This window comes from Protopterus annectens, chromosome 6.part0 (assembly GCF_019279795.1).
Source record: "Protopterus annectens isolate FY-2018-M chromosome 6.part0, PAN1.0, whole genome shotgun sequence".
Taxonomy (NCBI): domain Eukaryota; kingdom Metazoa; phylum Chordata; order Ceratodontiformes; family Protopteridae; genus Protopterus; species Protopterus annectens.
The window spans coordinates 907503334-907524453 of NC_056737.1; positions in this window are offsets into that span (position 1 = coordinate 907503334).

Genomic DNA, 21120 nt, shown 5'->3' on the forward strand with positions numbered 1-21120 from the left:
TTTTTTTTTCTTCTACGGACTGTACTGCTGTGTACAGTAGGCAGTCCTGCTAAATTACCAAAGATATGCCATTTTTAAGTGTAACCCTGGGGCTCAGGAATGTAATAATTCATACTGGGTCACAAAGCATCAACTCACATCTTCAGGTTCTCAACCTAAAACCCCTTAACCGGAGCTTTGGTAGTGAGAACTCTTTCCAAATAAATATTAGTGAGCAAATGTTTTTTTTTATTCTAACTACAGGAATTTCTAAGAAAGTAACTTTGTGAACAATTTAACCTTTGCTAACTGCAGTCTTCTGCTCCCAGTGGTTGAGATATTGTTGTGTTATATTGTTTTCTGTTCCTACTTTCTCAGGGTTGCATTATCATTCAGTGTATGCTTCAAATTTTATCAGAGCTTGATTGCAGCATGCCTATCTATCCACTATCCTCTCATTGATGAAATTGAGCATATTCAAATAAAAGACTGCTTTTAATTTGTTGTATGTGCAATTAACTATGTATCAACATGTGATACTGAACTGAGGTTTAAATTTTGTACCTGCAGTTTGATCCATATTGAATGATATAATTTTATAATTAAAAATGTTCAGAAGGAAGATCATGTTGACTTCTATTTTTAACTCAGATGCATCTGTGAGTTATATTTTTTTTAAAAAAAAAGCTCTTTCATGCCTTAGAATACATCCATCTTGGATACTTTTCTTAATGTATCTGAAAGGGATGTTGCCAACTTTTTACTTGATTCTAAGCATCGTTTTTACGATGCCAGTAAAGAAGAAAAAGAAGCATTGAATGAGCTTAGGGGGGATACAGAGCTGACCATCAGACCCGCTGATAAGAGAGGTGGAGTGGTGGTGATGAATAGATCAAATTATGCATGAAAGATGTCAATTTTACTAGAAAATAATACAACATACAAGACAATCATGAGGGTACAAGTTCATATAATGTGTCAAAACATCAATTCAAAACTCAAGAGTCTCCTTTCAGAGAACAAAGTATCCAAAGAAATGTTTGATCACTTTATTGTGGAACAGCTGACAATTCCAGTGATAAGCGGTTTAATAAAAGTGCACAAACATCCTTCTGATCCCCTGATGTGACCCATTGTATCAGGGAATGGCTGGATAATAACACCACTTTCAATTTATGTGGAGCATTCTCTCAAAAATATGGTTCACTCTAACAATGCCATCTTAAGAGATATTGGACATGTTTTAAACCTACTTTCAGACTTTGTGGAGTTTATGAGAACAGATTTATGTTATATAATGGTTACTTTAGGAGTGAAGAGTCTTTTCACAATCATACCCAATGACTTTGGGTTGTCATCTTTAAGGCATTATTTGGAAGTTCATAGTAAGTTAGATTCGGATAAAAAAAGAACTGATTTGCTATTTGCTTGACTTAATTTTGAACAATAACATTTTCCTGTTTAATAAAACTATTTATTTGCAGAAATGGGGTGTTGCTATGGGTACACCATGTGCAAACAGTTATGCTAATTTAGAGATGGCTGATTGGGAGAACACCTTCATGCACAACAATCACCCATTTATAAGCTCTTTAAAATTTTACAAATAATTCGCGGATGACATCTCTTTAATATGGACAGATAAACTCAAGGACTTTGTAGCATATCTGGATAGCACAACAGACTTTCTAAAATTTACCTTGATTACTCTATGGATTACATACAATCTGCCTTGATGAGGAGAACAAGTTTAACATGAACATTTATAAAAAAGAATGTAAGAAGAATAATCTGTTGTGCAGGCACAGTATGCAGCCCTCTTTTACTTTCACAAAGGTAATTAAAAATCAATTTTATAGGACATCCAGATTATGTACGAGGGATGAGGACTACAATGATGTTGTCTTGAATATGAAATCAGAACTTCAAATGAGGAGATACAAATGCCAAGAGATAGAATAAGAAATGGCTGATTTCTCTTGCAAAAGGAAAGATGAAGTTCAATCTCTTTTTAAGAGCTCAAGCAGGATGGTTCATTCAGTAAAATGAGATGACACCAATGAAATTAATGTGAGACGAGCTCAACCAGTGAATATGAAGAAGAGAAGCATACCGACTTATGCCAATGATGTAAGATATATATGTGATATTATTAGATCTAATTGAAAGATTATTACATCTGACCCTGCACTGAAAGATTAGTAGGAGACACTCCCTCATTTGTTTTCAAAAGAAAAAAACATTTGAAACAACTTTTATGTTATTCCTATAACAGACTTGGACCCCCATATCAAATAAATTTCGTACATTCCGATGTAGGTCTTGTACCTGCTGTAAACACATTACATCACAGAATGATTTTATACATCCTTGCATAGGCAAGAAATATAAATGTAATGTTTATGCAGATTGCAGGACTAAGCATTTAGTCTATATAGCACGCTGTAATTTGTCCTCAAGTTTCTATGTAGGAAAGACAGATAGGCTATTTAAGGAATGGATTTCAAAGCACATAAGTAACATTAGACTCAAAGATTTGAAGAATCCACTTGCCAAACATAGTAATGACAATGTCGATCATCAGTTTTATGGCCTTACAAATGACTAAGGAAAGTGCTACAAGACGAGACATTATTTTAAGAAGTGAACAAAATGAAATGAGGTAGATTACTGAGTTGCAAGTATACATGCCACCAGGGCTGAATGTGAACCTACCTCTAAAACTGACACTAAAAGGGCAGAGGCTGCTCAGGAAATTTTGATTGGATAGGGCAGTGTCCCTTAACAGACATTTGATTGGTCTTGACTTATCTATTTAATCTTACTTGTATCCAGTAATGGCAGATCTGAGGAAGGGTTTGTTACAACGTGAAAGTGCGTATCTCCTGTTTTTATTGACTTACAATTTTGTTTTATTAAAAGTTTTATTTTATGCTCAATGGCCTTGTGATAGCATCAGTTGTTTGCTTGTGTTATATATTTATATATACATTGTTAGAGGTTCTTTGTATATAGTCTGTTGCAAGTTTATTGTACATACTGTATTACACATTCATTGTATATACATTGTTACAAGTTCTTTGTATGTACGTTGAAGCTGTTTTTGTTTGCTGCATCAGATGGGATTTTGTTTTTTCTTCTATGGACTGTACTGCTTTGTACAGTTGGCAGTCCTGCTGAATTACCAAAGATATGCCTTTTTAAGTGTAACCTTGGGGCTTAGGAAACTTATTAATTCATTCTGGATCACAAAGTATCAGCTCACAGTTTCAGGTTCTCAACCTAAAACTCCTTAACCAGAATTTTCACCTGGTATAAAGAACTCATTCCGATGTTTGCTCTGAGAGTGTTGATGGAGAAGTACAGAGAAGGAGTTGCATTGTGTCTTTGTGGATTTAGAGAAAGCATATGACAGGGTGCCTAGAGAGGAGTTGTGGTATTGTATGAGGAAGTCAGGAGTGTCAGAGAAGTATGTAAGAGTGGCACAGGATATGTACGAGGGTAGTGTGACAGCGGTGAGGTCTGCAGTGGTAGTGACGGATGCTTTTAAAGTGGAGGTGGGATTGCATCAAGGATCAGCTCTGAGCCCTTTCTTATTTGCAATGGTGATGGACAGGTTGACAGACGAGATCAGACAGGAGTCCCTGTGGACTATGATGTTTGCAGATGACATTGTGATCTGTAGTGAGAGTAGGGAACAGGTGGAGGAGACCCTGGAGAGATGGAGATATGCTCTAGAGAGAAGAGGAATGAAGGTCAGCAGGACCAAGACAGAATATATGTGTGTGAATGAGAGGGAGGATAGAGGAATGGTGAGGATGCAGGGAGTAGAGGTGGCAAAGGTGGATGAGATTAAGTACTTGGGATCAACAGTTCAGAGTGATGGTGAGTGTGTAAGAGAGGTGAAGAAGAGAGTACAGGCAGGATGGAGTGGGTGGAAAAGAGTGTCAGGAGTGATTTGTGACAGACGAGTACCAGTAAGAGTGAAAGGGAAGGTCTACAAGAGGGTAGTGAAACCAGCTATGTTATATGGGTTGGAGACTGTGGCATTGACAAAAAGGCAGGAGTCAGAGCTTGATGTGGCAGAGTTGAAGATGTTAAGATTTGCACTGGGTGTGACGAGGATGGACAGGATTAGGAATAAGTATATTAGAGGGTCAGCCCAGGTTGGAAGGTTTGGAGACAAAGCCAGAGAGGCAAGATTACGTTTGTTTGGGCATGTGCTGAGGAGGGATGCAGAGTATATTTGGAAAAAGATGCTAAGGATGAAGCTGCCAGGTAACAGGAAAAGAGGAAGCCCTAAGATAAGGTTTATGGATGTGGTGAGAGAGGGCATGCAGGTGGTTGGTGTGACAGAGCAAGATGCAGAGGACAGGAAGAAATGGAAACAGTTGATCTGTTGTGGCGACCCCTAATGGGAGCAGCCGAAAGAAGAAGAAGAAGTAAGAACTCATTCCAAATTAATATTAGTCAGCAAAGATTTTCTTTTTTTTTATTCTAACTACAGGTATGTCTAAGAAAGAGACTTTGTGAGCAATTTAACCTTCACTAACTGCAGTCTTCTGTTCCCAGTGGCTTGAGATATTGTGTTATACTGTTTTCTGTACCTACTTTCTCAGGATTGCATTATAATTCATTGTATGCTTCAAATTTTATCTGAGTTTGATTGCTGCATACCTTTTTATCCTCTATCCTCTCACTGATGAAATTGGACACCCAGCTTTTCTTCTGGTTTCACCTTTGCAAGCATACATTTTGGATACTGGTAACTAGAGGCTAACTTTTGGGACAGTGTCAGAGGCAGCTGCCTGGACTCCAGGGCAGCCCATGGCTGACTGGCTAAAGATGTTTTGTTTTTTCTTTATGCACTTTTCTTGTTGACCACACTATATAATTTGAAAGAAACATTTTAAATTCAATCAAAATGTATGTGAACATTTTTAAATGTAAAGAAAATAATATGTACACTGACAGTTTTGAACAGTGTTTTTATGATAATTGGGGAGAGACAGCCAAGTAATGGGATATTGGTATAACACTGATGGGGGTCTGGTTCATTATCTTGCATATAGCCCAGTTTGACCATAATCCATTTCTGCTGACTGAAATCGTATACTGCAAAAATATGGGAATATTTGCCAGTTAGATAGGTCAGACCAGTACTGAGTGATGTAAGAGAAGCTATTAATGGTGACAGGGAAGACATAGGGAAGTCAAAATAAGATGTAGATGTCCTGCAAATATGTAGGCCCCCAACCTTCAAAAATCAGTATGTTGCATAATTTCTGATTTGTTGAACAAAAGCTGTTGCACCTTTTATATTGTCTTGAATTGTTTTATTCATTGCTAAAGAATGAAGTATTTCCTTAATATTCCAGGATTGTATAATATAGTCTGAACATGTTGCATTTCAGTATTATATTCACAGTACTTCTTTACAGCCTCTAGCAGCTGTGAAGGGATTGATGTTTGTCAGCTCAGTAGAGTCTGCATTATTCAGAGTGATTACCACAACAGTCTAATCTTCAGCAGCCATTAACAAAAGGATTTCTGCATTTAGTTGAAAGTTGTTACTCTTGTCGTTCTGTCAGTTAGGTAGCTCAGATGAATAAAGCTCCAGCTTGTTAATGATTTGCTTCCTGTGCCAAAGCTGCAGAGTTTTGAAACTTTCTACCTTCATTAATCTGTTTTGTGCCTTCTGAGGAAGTCACTTAGACAATGTTTTAAGGCAATTAGGAATGTGGGCTAGGCTCCTAAACTGTTTCTTAGACTGCATGCCTAGTAACTTACTATGAACTCTGATTGGTTTTTCATAGTCGTTCTCTCTTGCATAGCTGATTTATTTCGGGAAATGGCATGGCAATATCATCAGCACAGCAATTTTGGATGTAATACAGGCAATTGATTCTTTAAGGACAGCAGGTACTGCATTTGTAGATGAAACGCTGAAATGCAAAGTTGTTTGCCAAAAGCAACATCTGCATTAGTAATAGTTCCCTTTAATGTGGAATTATTCAGATGACTTTACCTCTGCAGAGATTGTGTCTACTGGACTTAGTTGGTTAATGTTTTTATGTTCTCTGTTAAACCTGTGTTTCACATGTCTCAGTCTCATGGTGTGATGCTAGTGATATTTATACAATTTCATGTAGTTCATCCAAGACTATCAATAAAGTAAATGTACATTATTTATTTCAAATGATAAGGAGTGTACACAGTCAACTGAGTGACTGTAGCTGTTGGTAGGGGTGTGGCTTTCTGTGGATGAAAGTACCTTTCCTCTTCTCATCTGTTAGTTTGGGCTAGATTCAGTAACACCTATAGTAATTGTACACAATAAGTGTAAATGATCTGTATTCAAGAACATCCTTACTACATTTTTATACTTTCTAGTAACTCAGAAAAAGTTATCCTAATTGTACATGTACTGTGTACTTTGTGGTAACCTTTATGAATCTCCTTCAGTATTCAGAGTTGCAAGAAAATCAGTAGGAAACTAAAATGAGGAGGAAGATGGTGTGAGTTATGGTTGTGTCTGCTCACTGAAAATGGTGTACACTTAGTGTAAGCATTAATGAATACCAGGGAGTCTTTAATCTGGCTTAGCAGGACTAGTGTGCATGTGTGTCTGAAATATGTTGGAATACTTGACTATGGCTAATATGTGTTTATGTGCACAAACTTGAAATTTGTTACTTTGGACATTGTTATTGTTAACAATGCAGCTATAATTGCCATCTTGAGGGATGCGTGTGGATACAAATGACTGATCCCGCTGAGTTGATAAAGTTACACAGCCATTAATTTGTCTTTGCTGGATTAGTCTGTATTTATGCAAAAGAAATTAGAATATTTTTCTATGACAATTGTTATCACAGTCAGACTTGCAGTGTGTACCCAGAAAATAAAGTGACCATAACTGATGATTATGGATATTGGTGGACTATAATGACAGCAGTTTTAGTCATCTTTTAGGATTGAAATGTACTGAACTAGATACTTTTGTCATTATCAGTTAATAAATTTTACTTCACTGCTTAATGGAAAAATATTCATAACATGCTCTGACAAATGTTCCTGTATTAAACAATAATATAATTTAAAACAATCAGGAAGCTGAATCCCAAAGAACCTACTGATATATGCCTGGTTCTAAAAATGTGTGTGTGTGTGTGTGTGTGTGTGTGTGTGTGTGTATGTGTGTGTGTATGTGTGTGTGCGCCCACGCGCGCGCGTGCGTGGTGTGTGTGTGTGTGTGTGTGTGTGTGTGTGCGTGCGTGCGTGCGTGCGTGTGTGTGTGTGTGTGTGTGTGTGTGTGTGTGTGTGCGTGTGTGGTGTGTGTGTGTGAAGGGGAGGCCCATGGCTGAAAACAGCCTGGTCCCAAGGTACACTTAATTCATCACTGGTTGGGGAGATGATGCACTCAGGTCCATCTGTAAAAGGTTACTGTACACTGTCATTCCCTAGGATCTGTGTAACAGAAAGAAATTGTGCGGTGTTTATGCAGATGTGCCAATATGTAGCTCATGCTGTTTTGTAACTTGAAGGGTTAAAAGTTATAATACTATCATTCTGAAATGCATACTATAGTCACCAGTATTCTTTCATCATTTATATTCAAAACATGAACTACGTTTATTACTGTCAGGATTAATAGGTAATATTTTGTATTTTTGACAGCTTTGATTTTTTTGCTGCTTTTACTTTCAAAATCATTCATTTATAAAAGTCACTAAAGAGAAATGCTGTTATTTTCAATACTTGTTTAGGTTCTACTCGCTTTCAAGTTGAATTTTGAAATGCTGACCTAACCTGTCTACAAGAACTTTCCCAATGACTTGGGGGTAGGGGTAGCACACTGGCACAGTAGACGGACTGCTGCCTGGTTCCAGATATGGTTCTCATCTGGTGTGTCTTCTGCATAGACTCTGCATGCCTTTTCTCTCTTCATGTGGGGATTTGATGAGGTTTCTGGTTCCTTTTTTCATTCCAAATGCATGGTATTATATGTGGGTGTGTGCAAGTGTGAGTGTCTATATGCATGCATTTTGTATGTGCATGTAGCTGTGTGCTGTACCTATGTCTGGATGCATATCTGTAGCTCTCTGCAGCTGTATTTATGTGTCTGTGTATGTGTGTGTAAAACACTGTATGCATTCATATGTCTGTGTCAGTATCTGTATTTTCACATGCATTTGTGTGTGCATGTGTTGATATGTGTTTGAGTGCATTACTTTGTGTGTCTGTGTGTGTGTGTGTGTGTGTGTGTGCGTGTGTGTGTGTGTGTGTGTGTGTGTGTGTGTGTGTGTGTGTGTGTGTGTGTGTGTGTGTGTGTGTGTGTGTGCATGCAATGCAAATCTCAGAGTTGTGTAGGTTTTTTTGTGTGTATGTGTATATCTTTACATATAGGTTCATAGGTTCATACTAGGCTATCTGCCCTAGGGCATTTATAAGCCTAGCCAGAGTGTGTTTGGCTTTCACCACCCATTTTAAATTAATTTTGCTATGCCTTTTTTCAAGGTTAGTATACTGTGCCTCTGTCTAACAGGGACACAGAAGTGATACCCGGGGTAAACCTACGATCTCCCATCCACTCATCAAGATTCCTCTTGAAGAGAGTCAATGAGGGACTCTGCCTAACCTGGACTGGGATTTTATTCCAGAGTGAAGGGAGCCTCTGGGTTATGAATCTGTCCCTCCAGCATGTCCTATTTATTTCAGTGCTGAGGTTCAAGTCTCTCGAGCAGGTAGCTCGATGGGATTTGGATTTTCTGAGGTGCAGCATGTCCATTAATTCCAGGTTGGACATGGCTTTATACGTCAGGCACAGATCGCCTCTGAGCAGGCGGTATGCCACTGAGTAGAGCTGGAGTTTCTTTAACTGGGCAGCATATGGCATCTGTTTGAGCCCTTTGATCCTCTTGATGAGGTACTTTTGGGGTCTTTCCAGTTGCTGCAGGTGTCTGGTAAGGTACATCCCAAAGGGGCATTGTACTCAATTATGGGCCTGATGAGGGATGAGTAAAGAGGCACGATGACCTCCCCTGATCTAGATGTGAATCTCTTCATGATTAGGTGGGCTATATAAAATGTTTTTCTAACCACTTTGGCCACGTGGTTGTCAAATGAGAGATTGCTATCAACTTGGGTCCCCAGGTCCCTAATTACTTCTTCTGTACTTAATGGATTACCACCTATGTGGTAATTTGTGGGCAATTTGTTTTTGCCAAAGGGGATGACTATACACTTTTTGGCATTTAACTTGAGGCCATGGCTCTGGCAGCAGTTGTCTGTTTCTATGAGGCCCTTTTAGAGGATGCTTGTGTTGGCTGGAGAGTCGATTATGGTGCCCAGTTTGCAGTCATCTGCGAACTTGGTCAGCCGCAGTCCTTCCGTGTTGGCCTGTACCCCCGAGAAATATATACCGAACAAGAGAGGTCCCAGGACTGAGCCTTGTGGGATGCCACTTGTAACTGGTTTGGAGTCTGACATGGCTCCAGCAATTCTAACCATGTGAGTTCTGTCCTTGAGCCAGTTTGCAACCCATCTAGTGATATAGGGGTTTATATTTAAGCTGGTGAGCTTATCTATAATGCCTGAGTGGGGTATTGTAAAGAAGGCTTTTGTGAGGTCCAGGTAGGCTGTGTGGACCACCTTCCCTTTGTCAATGGCCTTGGTGACTGTTTCAAAGAAATCAACCAGGTTTAAGAAGCAGGATCTGCACTTAACAAAGCCGAACTGGGTAGGATCCAGTGTCTGTAGGTCCCCAATATCTTTATTTATGAGGTCCATGATGATCCTTTCCATAGCTTTGCAGACCAAGCTGGTCAGGCTTATGGGGCGATAGTTTCCAGGATCCATTGAGGCACCATCTTTGTGGAGAGGGACCACTGTTGCTGTACGCCACTCTTTGGGTACATATCCTGTGGTAAGGCTGAGATTGAACAGTAGTTTTATGTTTGGGTTTAGCTCTTCTTGGAGTTCATGTAGGACACAGCCCAGGACACCGTCTGGTCCCATTGATGCTGTGTTTTTTGCTTTGGAGAGGGCAGCTATTACCTGAGCATCTGAGATGTCAGGGGGGCACCACTCTGCTAGGATAGATATTTGCCCTTTTGGTGGGGGGGGGAGTTTGCACTGAACCTGTCAGCTAGGATGTTGGCAATGTCTGTGGGTTCGGTGTATTTTTTGTCATTTTGGACTAATTCTGAGCATATCTGGGAATTCCCACCCAGGTTCCTAACATAACTAAATAAAGCCTTTTGAATATCCTTAGTGTCCTGTGCAATTTTTCTCTTGAAGCTGGCCTTAGACGATTTTATGAGTGCCCGTAGTTTTTTGCTAATACTAATCAGAGATGCTTTCCCTTTTTGGGATTTTGCTCTATCATGTAGTAGCTTCCTCCTTCTATTGTATAGTTTGTTTATGGCTGGGGTCCACCAGACAGGACGTCTGCCTTTGGAGGATTGGGTCTTGGTTTTATTTGGGATTGCATGATCCATGCATTCCTGAAGGTGTTCATAGAATGCGTTTTTAAAGGATTCTGCGGTCTGGGCCATATTTTCCACAGGCCCGGGGGCTTTAAAGGATTCCACCTTGGTTTTGAGGAGTGTGAAATTTGCTTTAGAGAAGTTTTTCACTGTGGTTTTCAGGGCAGGGGGTGGAGTCGGGATGTGAATATCCAGTGAGATTAGTTTATGGTCTGATCTTACCAGTGAGGGATACACTTCTGGTCTGGAGCATAGAGTCCCAATGTTGGTGATGATCAGGTCCAGTATGTTTTCCCCTCTTGTGGGAGTGGTAACAAGTTGTTCCATAGCATTTGAATGTATAAATTCTAGGAACTTTTGGGCTAGGGTGTTGGAGCTAGAGTAATGCTCCCAGTCTATGTTTGGGTAGTTGAAGTCACCCAATATAATGGTGTTTGGAGAGACGTTCATATTTTCTAGTGTTCTCAGGAAGGCAAAGTGGGGTTTCTGGGTTTGGGAGGGTGGTCTGTAGCAGGCTATAAACTGGAAGGTAGTTTTACCCACTGTTAGTTGCACATGGATAGTGTCTGATGCTTCGTGCTGTGCCACCAACCTGGAGGTGTGGGTATCCTTGATGAATTTTGATACTCCCCCTCCTTTTGTGGTTCGGTCAAGTTTTGGGGCCGAAAAGCATGGTATGAGGTATAACCTGGTAGTGCTGGGGTGCTCTCGGGAGCCTTGAACCAGGTTTCTGTTACTGCACAGATATCGATGTTCTCCATGCTAAGGAGAGTTTCGAATGCATGCATCTTGAGGTTTAGACTTCTGGCGTTGAGTAGCATTACTCTTACTTTCTTATCCCTTGTGATACCTGTAGAGGTGGGTTTGTCTTTTGAGCCTTGCCTAAAATAGGCACTATGGGGATAGCAAGAGCCTTTGCCAATATCCAAAAGCCCAGGGGTGACAGGTGCAAGCCATCCCTAGCGAAGCATTGTGGCTTGTCGAGCATGCCATCCCAGGCTGACAGGCATTGGATCCCCTTTGATTGACACCAATACTTAACCCAATTGTTGAAATTGATCATCTTGTCTTCATATTGTGGCATCATTCTTGGTGAGGGTAAGATGCTACTCAAGGTCAGGGTCATACCGGGCAGGGCTACATGCTCAGAGAGCTCCTCTATGTCTCTTTTCATGTAGTCCAGGGAGGTACATCTCAGGTCATTCACACCAGCATGGACAATGACTGAGTCATATTTGTACTTGCCTTGGAGTGACCCGAGTGCTTGTTTTATGTGGCGGATCCTAGCGCCCGACAGGCAGCTCACCGTGACCTTATCCTTGTTCAGCCTGGTGAGCGGGACGTCAGTGTGCCTGATGATAGAGTCACCTATTACAAGTGTATCAGGTGTGTTGTTTAGCCTTAAGGGTTGTGACTGCTCGGCACACTGGCTTTGTGAGCTATGTGTTGCACGTGTTTTGTTTTGGGGTAGCGGTTGCTTGGGTGTCTGCTTTGGAGGTCTCTGCTGCTTAGGCAGATTTTTATTTAGAGCCTCCGAGTAGGTTTTTTTGTGTTTATGTGTTTGGTTTGCTGTCCTGGTAGGTCTATGTGAGACTGGAATTGTAGTGAGTGTGGTTTCCTTCTCCTCCTGACTGGTTTTTCCAGTACTGAGTTGAGAGAGCTTAGCCTCCAGTATGGCTATATGGTTGCATCTCTCACATGTGTTGGAATTTGTTGGGAGGAGGAGTGGATTGTCTGTGTACATGAGACAGTTGTAACATTGCCTCAAGATTCCCAGATTCACCAGCTGGACTGGAGAGGAGATTGACAACTGACCTTTGGACATGCTAGAATAGTATTGGGAATTCCTTTATAATTGAAAAAAAAGGGCCAATGGGGAATGAGGTACTCAAGGGGAGTTTGTGAGGGTGTAGTGCTTTTAATATTTTAGTGCTGACTTATATAATTGCTTTAGTGAGCAAGTGCCAGGTAACTTAAATGCAATATGTTACAGGTAACGTAAATTCAAAAATGACAAACAGTAACTTTCTTTCAAGTGAAACAAGGAAATAAGTGCAGTAAGCAATGCAGATATCACTAGGGATCCACAGAAAAGCCGCGTTTTAGGTGGAATTAGCGTTTCAGGGAAATAACAAGCAAACAAACAACAAGCATACAAATAAAGCTAGATTCAGCAGGCCTGGATCTAGTCTATGCTACAGCAAACAAGGTGTACCAATTTCAATAAGAAGCAGTTCAAATATGCAAGCACTATAAGCCTTTAACCAGAAATTCCCAGCTCAGAAGGGCAGAGTCCAACCTCTCCTCCCACAAGAGTGGAGACCATGAACCCTTTTAATGTAAAATAACTGGCCTGAAGCCCAAGTGCTTAAACCAGAATTAATACACTTTTAGAATAACAGACACTGAGCCCTCAATCAGCAGTTCCCAACTTAGAAGGATGTTAGCTACCTGTCCTGCCACCACAGTGCAAGCCACAAACCTTCCTAATGTAAAACAACTGGTCTGAAGCCCAAGTGCTTAATCCAAAAGACTTAGAATGATACTTTTGTAATAGGTGACTCTATTGTCAGACACACTGACGTCCCGCTCACCAGGCTGAATAAAGAGAAGGTCATGGTGAGCTGCCTGTCGGGTGCTAGGATCCGCCACATAATGCAAGCACTCAGGTCACTCCAAAGCAAATACAAATATGACTCAGTCATTGTACATGCTGGTGTGAATGACCTGAGACGTACCTCCCTGGACTACATGAAAAGAGACATAGAGGAGCTCTCTGATCATGTAGCCCAGGCTGGTATGACCCTGACCTTGAGCAGCATCTTACCCTCACCTAGAATGATGCCACAGTACAAAGACAAAATGATCGATTTTAACAATTGGCTAAAATTTTGGTGTCATTCAAAGGGGATCCAGTATCTGTCAGCCTGGGATGACATGCTCGACAAGCCACGTTGCTTCGCTAGGGATGGCTTGCACCTGTCACCACTGGGCTTTCAGATATTGGCAAAGGCTCTTGCCACCCCCATAGTGCCTTTTTTAGGCAAGGCTCAAAAGTCAAACCCTCCCCTATAGACAGCACAAGGAACAAGAAACTAAGGGTAATGCTGCTAAACACCAGAAGTCTTAACCTCAAGATGCACGCACTCGAAGCTGTCCTCAGTATGGAGAACATTGATATCTGTGCAGTGACAGAAACCTGGTTCAAGGCTCCAGAGAGCACCCCAGCACTACCAGGCTATACCTCATATCATGCTTTTCGGCCCCAAAACCCGGACCAAACCACAAAAGGAGGGGGAGTTTCCATATTTATCAAGGATACCCACACCTCCAGGTTGGTGGCACAGCACGAAGCATCAGAGACTATCCATGTGCAACTAACAGTGGGTAAAACTACCTTCCAGTTTATAGCCTGCTACAGACCACCCTCCCAAACCCAGGAACCCCACTTTGCCTTCCTGAGAACACTAGAAAATATGAACGTCTCTCCAAACACCATTATATTGGGAGCACTACTCAAGCCCCAGCACCTTAGCCCAAAGGTTCCTGGAAATTATAAACTCAAATGCTATGGAACAACTAGTCACAACTCCCACAAGAGGGGACAACATACTAGACCCGATCATTACCAACATGGGGACTCTATGCTTCACACCAGAAGTATATCCCTCATTGGCAAGATCAGACCATAAATTAATTTCACTGGATGTCCACATCCCGACCCCACCCCCAGCCCAGAAAACCACAGTGAAAAACTTCTCAAAAGTGAACTTTTCACTTCTCAAAACTGAAGTGGAATCCTTCAAGGCCCCAGGGCCAGTGGAAACTATGGCCCAAACTGCAGAATCCTATATAAACTCATTCTACGGACATCTCCAGGAATGCATGGATCATGCTATCCCAAACAAAACCAAGACCCAATCATCCAAAGGCAGGCATCCAGTCTGGTGGACCCCTGCCATAAATAAACTGTACAACAGAAGGAGGAAGCTACTACATGATAGAGCAAAATCCCTAATAGGGAAGGCATCTCTGATCAGTACTAGCAAAAAATTACGATCCCTCATGAAATCCTCCAAGGCCAGCTTCGAGAGAAAAATTGCACAGGACACCAAAGACAATCATAAGGCCTTTTTCAGTTATGTTAGAAACCTGGGATGCAACTCCCAGACTTGTTCTGAGTTGATTCTAAACGACAAAAAATACGCTGAACCCACAGACATCACCAATATCCTGGCAGACAGGTTCAGTGCAAACTTCTCCACCCCCTCCCCCCCAAAAGAGCAAGTATCTATCCCAGCAGAGGGCTGCCTGCTAAACATCTCTGATGCTCAGGTGAAGGCTGCCCTCTCCAAAGCAAAAAACACTGCTTCCATGGGACCAGATGGCGTCCCAGGTTGCGTCCTACATGAATTCCAAGAGGAACTAATCCCTCAAATAAAACAGCTATGCAATCTCAGCCTCACTACAGGATATGTGCCCACAGAATGGTGTACAGCAACAGTGGTCCCACTCCACAAAGGTGGAGCCTCTATGGACCCTGGAAACTATCGCCCCATAAGCCTGACTAGCTTAGTCTGCAAGGCTATGGAGAGGATCATCATGGCGCTCATAAACAAAGACATCGGGGGACCTACAGACACTAGATCCTACCCAGTTCGGCTTTGTCAAGGGCAGATCCTGCCTTTTGAACCTGGTTGACTTCTTTGAAACAGTCACCAAAGCCATAGATGAAGGGAAGGTAGTCCACACAGCCTATCTGGACCTTGCAAAGGCATTTGACACAATACCCCACTCGGGCATCATAGATAAGCTATCCAGCTTAAATATAAACCCCTATGTCACAAGATGGGTCGCAAACTGGCTCAAAGACAGAACTCACAGAGTGAGAGTTGCTGGAGCCATGTCAGACTCGAAACCAGTCACAAGTGGCGTCCCATAGGGTTCTGTCCTGGGACCACTCTTGTTCGGTATATATTTTTCTGAGGTACAGGCAAACGTGGCAGGACTATGGCTCACCAAGTTCGCAGATGACTGCAAACTGGGCGCCATAATCAACTCTCCAGCTGACACAAACATCCTTCAAAAAGGTCTCACAGAGACAGATAACTGGTGCCAGTGCCATGGTTTAAAGCTAAATGCCAAATAATGTATAGTCATACCCTTTGGCAAAAACAATGTGCCCACAAATTACCATATAGGCGGAAACCCATTAAGTACAGAGAAAGTTATTAGGGACCTGGGGACCCAAGTTGATAGCAATTTCTCCTTTGAAAACCACATTGCCAAAGTGGTTAGAAAGACCTTCTACATAGCCCACCTCATCACGAAGGGTTTCACATCTAGATCAAGAGAGGTAATCGTGCCTTTATTCATCCCTCATCAGGCCCATCATAGAATACAATGCCCCTTTTGGGATGTACCTTACCCGACACCTGCAGCAATTAGAAAGACCCCAAAAGTATCTCACCAAGAGGATCAAGGGTCTCAAACAGATGCCATATGCTGCTCGGTTAAAAAAACTCCAGCTCTACTCAGTTGCATACCACCTACTTCGAGGCGATCTATGCCTGACATACAAAGCTATGTCAAATCCAGAATTAATGGACATGCTCCACCTCAGTAAATCTAAATCCCTTAGAGCCACACACTCGAGGGACTTGAACCTCAGCACAGAAATAAATAGAACTTGATGGAGGGACAGGTTCATAACCCAGAGGCTCCCTTCGCTCTGGAATAGAATTCCAGTTCATGTGAGGCAGAGCACCTCACTGAATCTCTTCAAGAAGAATCTCGATAGGTGGATGGGGGATCGTAGGTTTGTCCCAGGGATTACTCCCGTGTCACTATTAGACAGAAGCACAGTAAACTAAACCTTAAAAAGGGCACAGTATACTCAAATCAAGGGGTGGCGTAAGCCATACAGAATCGGGCTAGGCTTATAATTGCCTCAGGGCAGATAGCCTAGCATGAACCTATGGACCTATGAACCTATAGCTACACTTTAATCAAGTTACTACCAAGCAGTAATAAATACAATTGAATACTTTAAAGAATGCCTGGATTAGTGCTCAAGTTATACAAACAAAGCTAGATTCAGCAGGCCTGGAACTAGTCTATGCTACAGCAAACATATTTAAAATAATTTCTGAAAGCAATATTTGGCTTTGTAATGTTTACATAATTGGAACTGTAACATTATACTTTGCCTTTTATTAGAACAAACATGTATTTTAACAGCATAACACTAAGTGTTGCTTTGAAATATACAAATTGTGCTTCTCTGACTGTGGGAGTTTCTAAATGTAACTGTGACATTTTGGATTGAACTTTGCAGCAAATGAGAGGTAAAAAAAAAATCATAAGCAGCAGTCAACCTTCTAGTACTATCAGGTCAAAAGATGTGACATGTTTTGAAGTTCATGAGATAGAAAAAAACACATATAAGGCTGAATTCCGGAAAGTTTGCGGATTTCAGCACAATATACTGATATCAGAATTAAACTTGCAGGTAACATTGTAATATTTAAATGAACTACAATAAATTCAGAATAGCTCAGCACACAAGGGAGTATTGCAGTAGCAACGACACTAAACAAAGGTGCAAGTAATCCATAAGTATTGAGAAATGGTTGGCAAAGCGTATTGTACATTAACAAAGTTACAGAAAGATTATCACAATCCAAGCTTCCTGATAGTTATACAGGCATATGTATAACAAAACTGTCCAGTAAGATTGAGGACAACTGTAAAGTATAACCTACTCCATTATGATGCAAAAAAAAAAATAAAATAAATAAATAAATAAATAAATAAAAGAAATGATGGTTATCCCAGTGTAAGCAGCATGGCATTCATAATACATAATTTCAGAAATTTGTCTGCAAACGTTACAGACAATTACAGATACTTCCTTAATTCATTCCCTAACAAAATATCTTCAGAGCTCCATGCCATTTGTAATGTATATATATATATATATATATATATAGATATATATATATATATATATATATATATATATATATATATATATATATATTTATATATATCTATATATATATATAGATATATATGGGATCCGGACACATGCTCGACTAGCATATGTCTGAATCACAAAGCGCTTAACATCGACAAGCGCTTCCGTGTATGTGTGCCTGTCGGACTACAGTTTGGGTAAGGGAAAATTCCCTTTTCCCCACTGTAGTGTGATCTCGAAGTGAGAATATTAAAGTAGGGGGTGTGGGGGGTGCAGGGGGTGAAGCCCCCCTGCAGAAACATAGATTTTTTTTTTAACTACACATACACAGAAGTGCTTTTCGATGTTAAGCCCTTTCGTGTATGTGTGTTTGGTGTTTTGTGCTTCAGACACATGCTAGTCAAGCATGTGTCCTAGTCCCATATACATATATATATATACATATATATATATATATATATATATATATATATATATATATATATATATATGGATTCCATAGACTAGATCGAAGATTCACTACTTCGAAATAGTGTATGGAATGCACACTGCAGCAAAAGTGCACTTATTTGAAAGTGCACTTACGCGAAGTTCAGTACAATGAACGGGTGTTGTACTGAACTTCCGTGCAGTACTCATGGACCTTAGGGTTAGGGCACGGGTCATAGCGAGGGGATAGCCCTTACCATGACCCGTGCCCTAACCCTAAGGTCCATGATGACTGCAGCTCACTGAAGGACATAGCAATGTCCTCCACTATGGTGCAATAATCACAAACCTTAGGGTTAGAGCATGGATTAGGGTAAGGGGATAGCTTTACTAACTATCTTCTTACCCTAACCCATGCCCTAACCCTAAGGTCCGTAAGTATTGCTCCATAGTGGAGGACATAGCTTGTTTTTTGATGTCCTCCACTGTGCTGCTGTAATTTCGGTGAAGTGCACTTTCGTGGAAGTCCACTTTCGTTAAAGTGAACTTTCGCGTAAGTGAGGCTTCCTATTACAAGTTCGAAGTTGTAAATTTTCTTTCTTGTAATAGTAATCCATATATATACATATATATATATATATATATATACATATATATATATATATATATATATATATACATATATATATATATATATATATATATATATATATATATATATATATATATATATATATATATATATATATACATATATATATATCATATATATATATATATATATATATATATATATATATATATATATATATATATATCAATATCATCAGCAATCTTTGCAGTAAGCTCAGAGAGAAGTACAGATATCTCTGTAAGGCATGCACTAATAAAATATGTTGCTTGTGCTTGTGCTTACAGATTCTTATGGCATATGTAAAGTTTCTAACAGAAAAATTAATACAGGTGAGTGGCAATCACAGCCATATCACCACAGCTAACATTTACTGACAATGAGTGGGGAACACAAGTAATGAACATACCCAAGGAAAGTGGAAGATAGAAAAGATGTGTGGTATGGGTGAGAGATAGGAACACACATGACGGATGTTGGAATTGGAAAATCTGAGGAAAAGTCATCAAAGGGGCATGTGCATTGTTATTTATTTTTTTTTTTGGTGGGAACATGACACATTTTTTTAATAATAGAAGAAAAGGTAAAGATAGGGAAAGGGGAGAGAAAGGCCATCACAGCAGGTACACTCATAGAACAAATATCACAACACAAGACAGACAAAGATTGGAAATAATACCCAGTAAGGATAGACAAGTTACACAGATGGCACACTGTACAACATGAGCTATGGAAATTTGTCAGACAGGGTGGGAATACATACCAGCCATAATGAAATTCAGAGAAACATATATACCTATGCACTGTCACATTATGACATGTTGCAATCGGTGTGACAGTCATACCTGGATTTGTATAACCATTGTCGGAGGTAAGAAATTAGGATCACAGTACAAATTGGATAATTTAACACATATGTAAGTAATCTGTCAGCAGTGCAGGTGTAAGCCAAACAAGGTCTAAGAATGCTGGATAACTCCAGCAGAGGACAGAATAAAATATAAGACATTGTGTGTGAAAAGCAAACAACCAAGCAGAGTGCCAAACAGAGGTACTGCAGAAAAGCTTGCGTCGAAAAGCAAACAAATGAGCTGAGTGCCAAACAAAAAAAATGCAAAAAAAGCAACAAATGTCTGCTACATACAGAAGTGGGTGCACACAACCCAAACAAACATGTAACGGAATATGCATATTGTATACACATATGTCCTGGCAATGTCAACACACACAAGTGTAAATGCGTATGTATGACTGTCAGTGGCCTAATTGGAATGTATATGAAATCAAGGCCAAAACATATACACACACACCAAATGCACGTAAGAATATTACCAAAAATATAACACTACAGCTTAAAAAATATATCAGGTTGTGCACATCAGTGTTAAAAAAGTGCACTGGTTAACACACACATATAATGAAAACAATGACGTATTGCAAGCAGTAGCCAGTGACTTGTGTGCAGATGTCCCACATTGTAAAATGGCCATGCATTTAGCACATTTACTATGTCAACAAACTAATACATGGCAATGGCCAATAACTGCAACAAAGGCAAACATATCTGCTAAATATAATAGTGACATATAAAGGTGGAAGAGAGGTAGACAACTTGGGCCCACATCATGGAAAAGTAGGACAAGGTAAGTTGACAGAGCACATGTGTACACCACACAGGATGCTGGAGAAGCCAAACCAAAATACATTTAACCAAATGAAAAATGTATGTCACATGGGGCTGAATGATTGCTGATGTCCACAGAACTGGCCGTGTATAAAACATGCATACACAGAAATGTGCAATCATGTAACATCAACACCCAAAGGTAAGAAAGCTAAGAATTTCAAGCACATGCACATATACTGTCATGCGAATGTTGTCCTAACTCATAGAGGCCTTCAAAATCCTTAAACAACCTGAGAATACCCCAGCACTAAAAAACTTAATGACCCCCTACTCCAATCTAAGCTGCCTTCGCTCAGCAAACAGACTCCTTGTCCAAACAACTAAATCTCTCAACCTAGGTGGTGACACGCTATTTGCCAACACCACTGGTAAAATATGGAACTCTCTCCCAAATAACATCACGCTTGCAACTTCTCTAAGTCAATTCAAAAATAGTCTAAAACTCCACTTCAAGTCACACTGGCTATGTCCTTGCTCAAACCCAGACTAGCTCTGTGCCATTAACTAAAACATAAACAACTAGCTAAGATGATAAGTACTTTGTATACTGTGATAAAGAAATATGTATCCTGTCTAACTCTGTGTCATTATACTGCCTACCATCCTTGCTAATATGTTATTAATGTTACATTTGTAGTAATCTCAGAAATAGTAATGGCAGTCTTGTACTTGTATGTAAATAGCCTATGTTTTTGTTAAGTTCTTTCAGCTCATTTACTGTACCTAATTATCAATGTAACTCTGTTGGAGCTTTTCTCCCCGGGCCTCCGCTGAAAAAGGACATGTATCCAGTCGGACCATCCCGGTTAACAAATGTAAAATAAATAAATAAATAAATAAATATGGCAATCAATATACTGGCAGCATAACATAAGCAGAGTACAGAAACAATACTTATGGGCTGGAGGAACCAGGCTGATGGGTC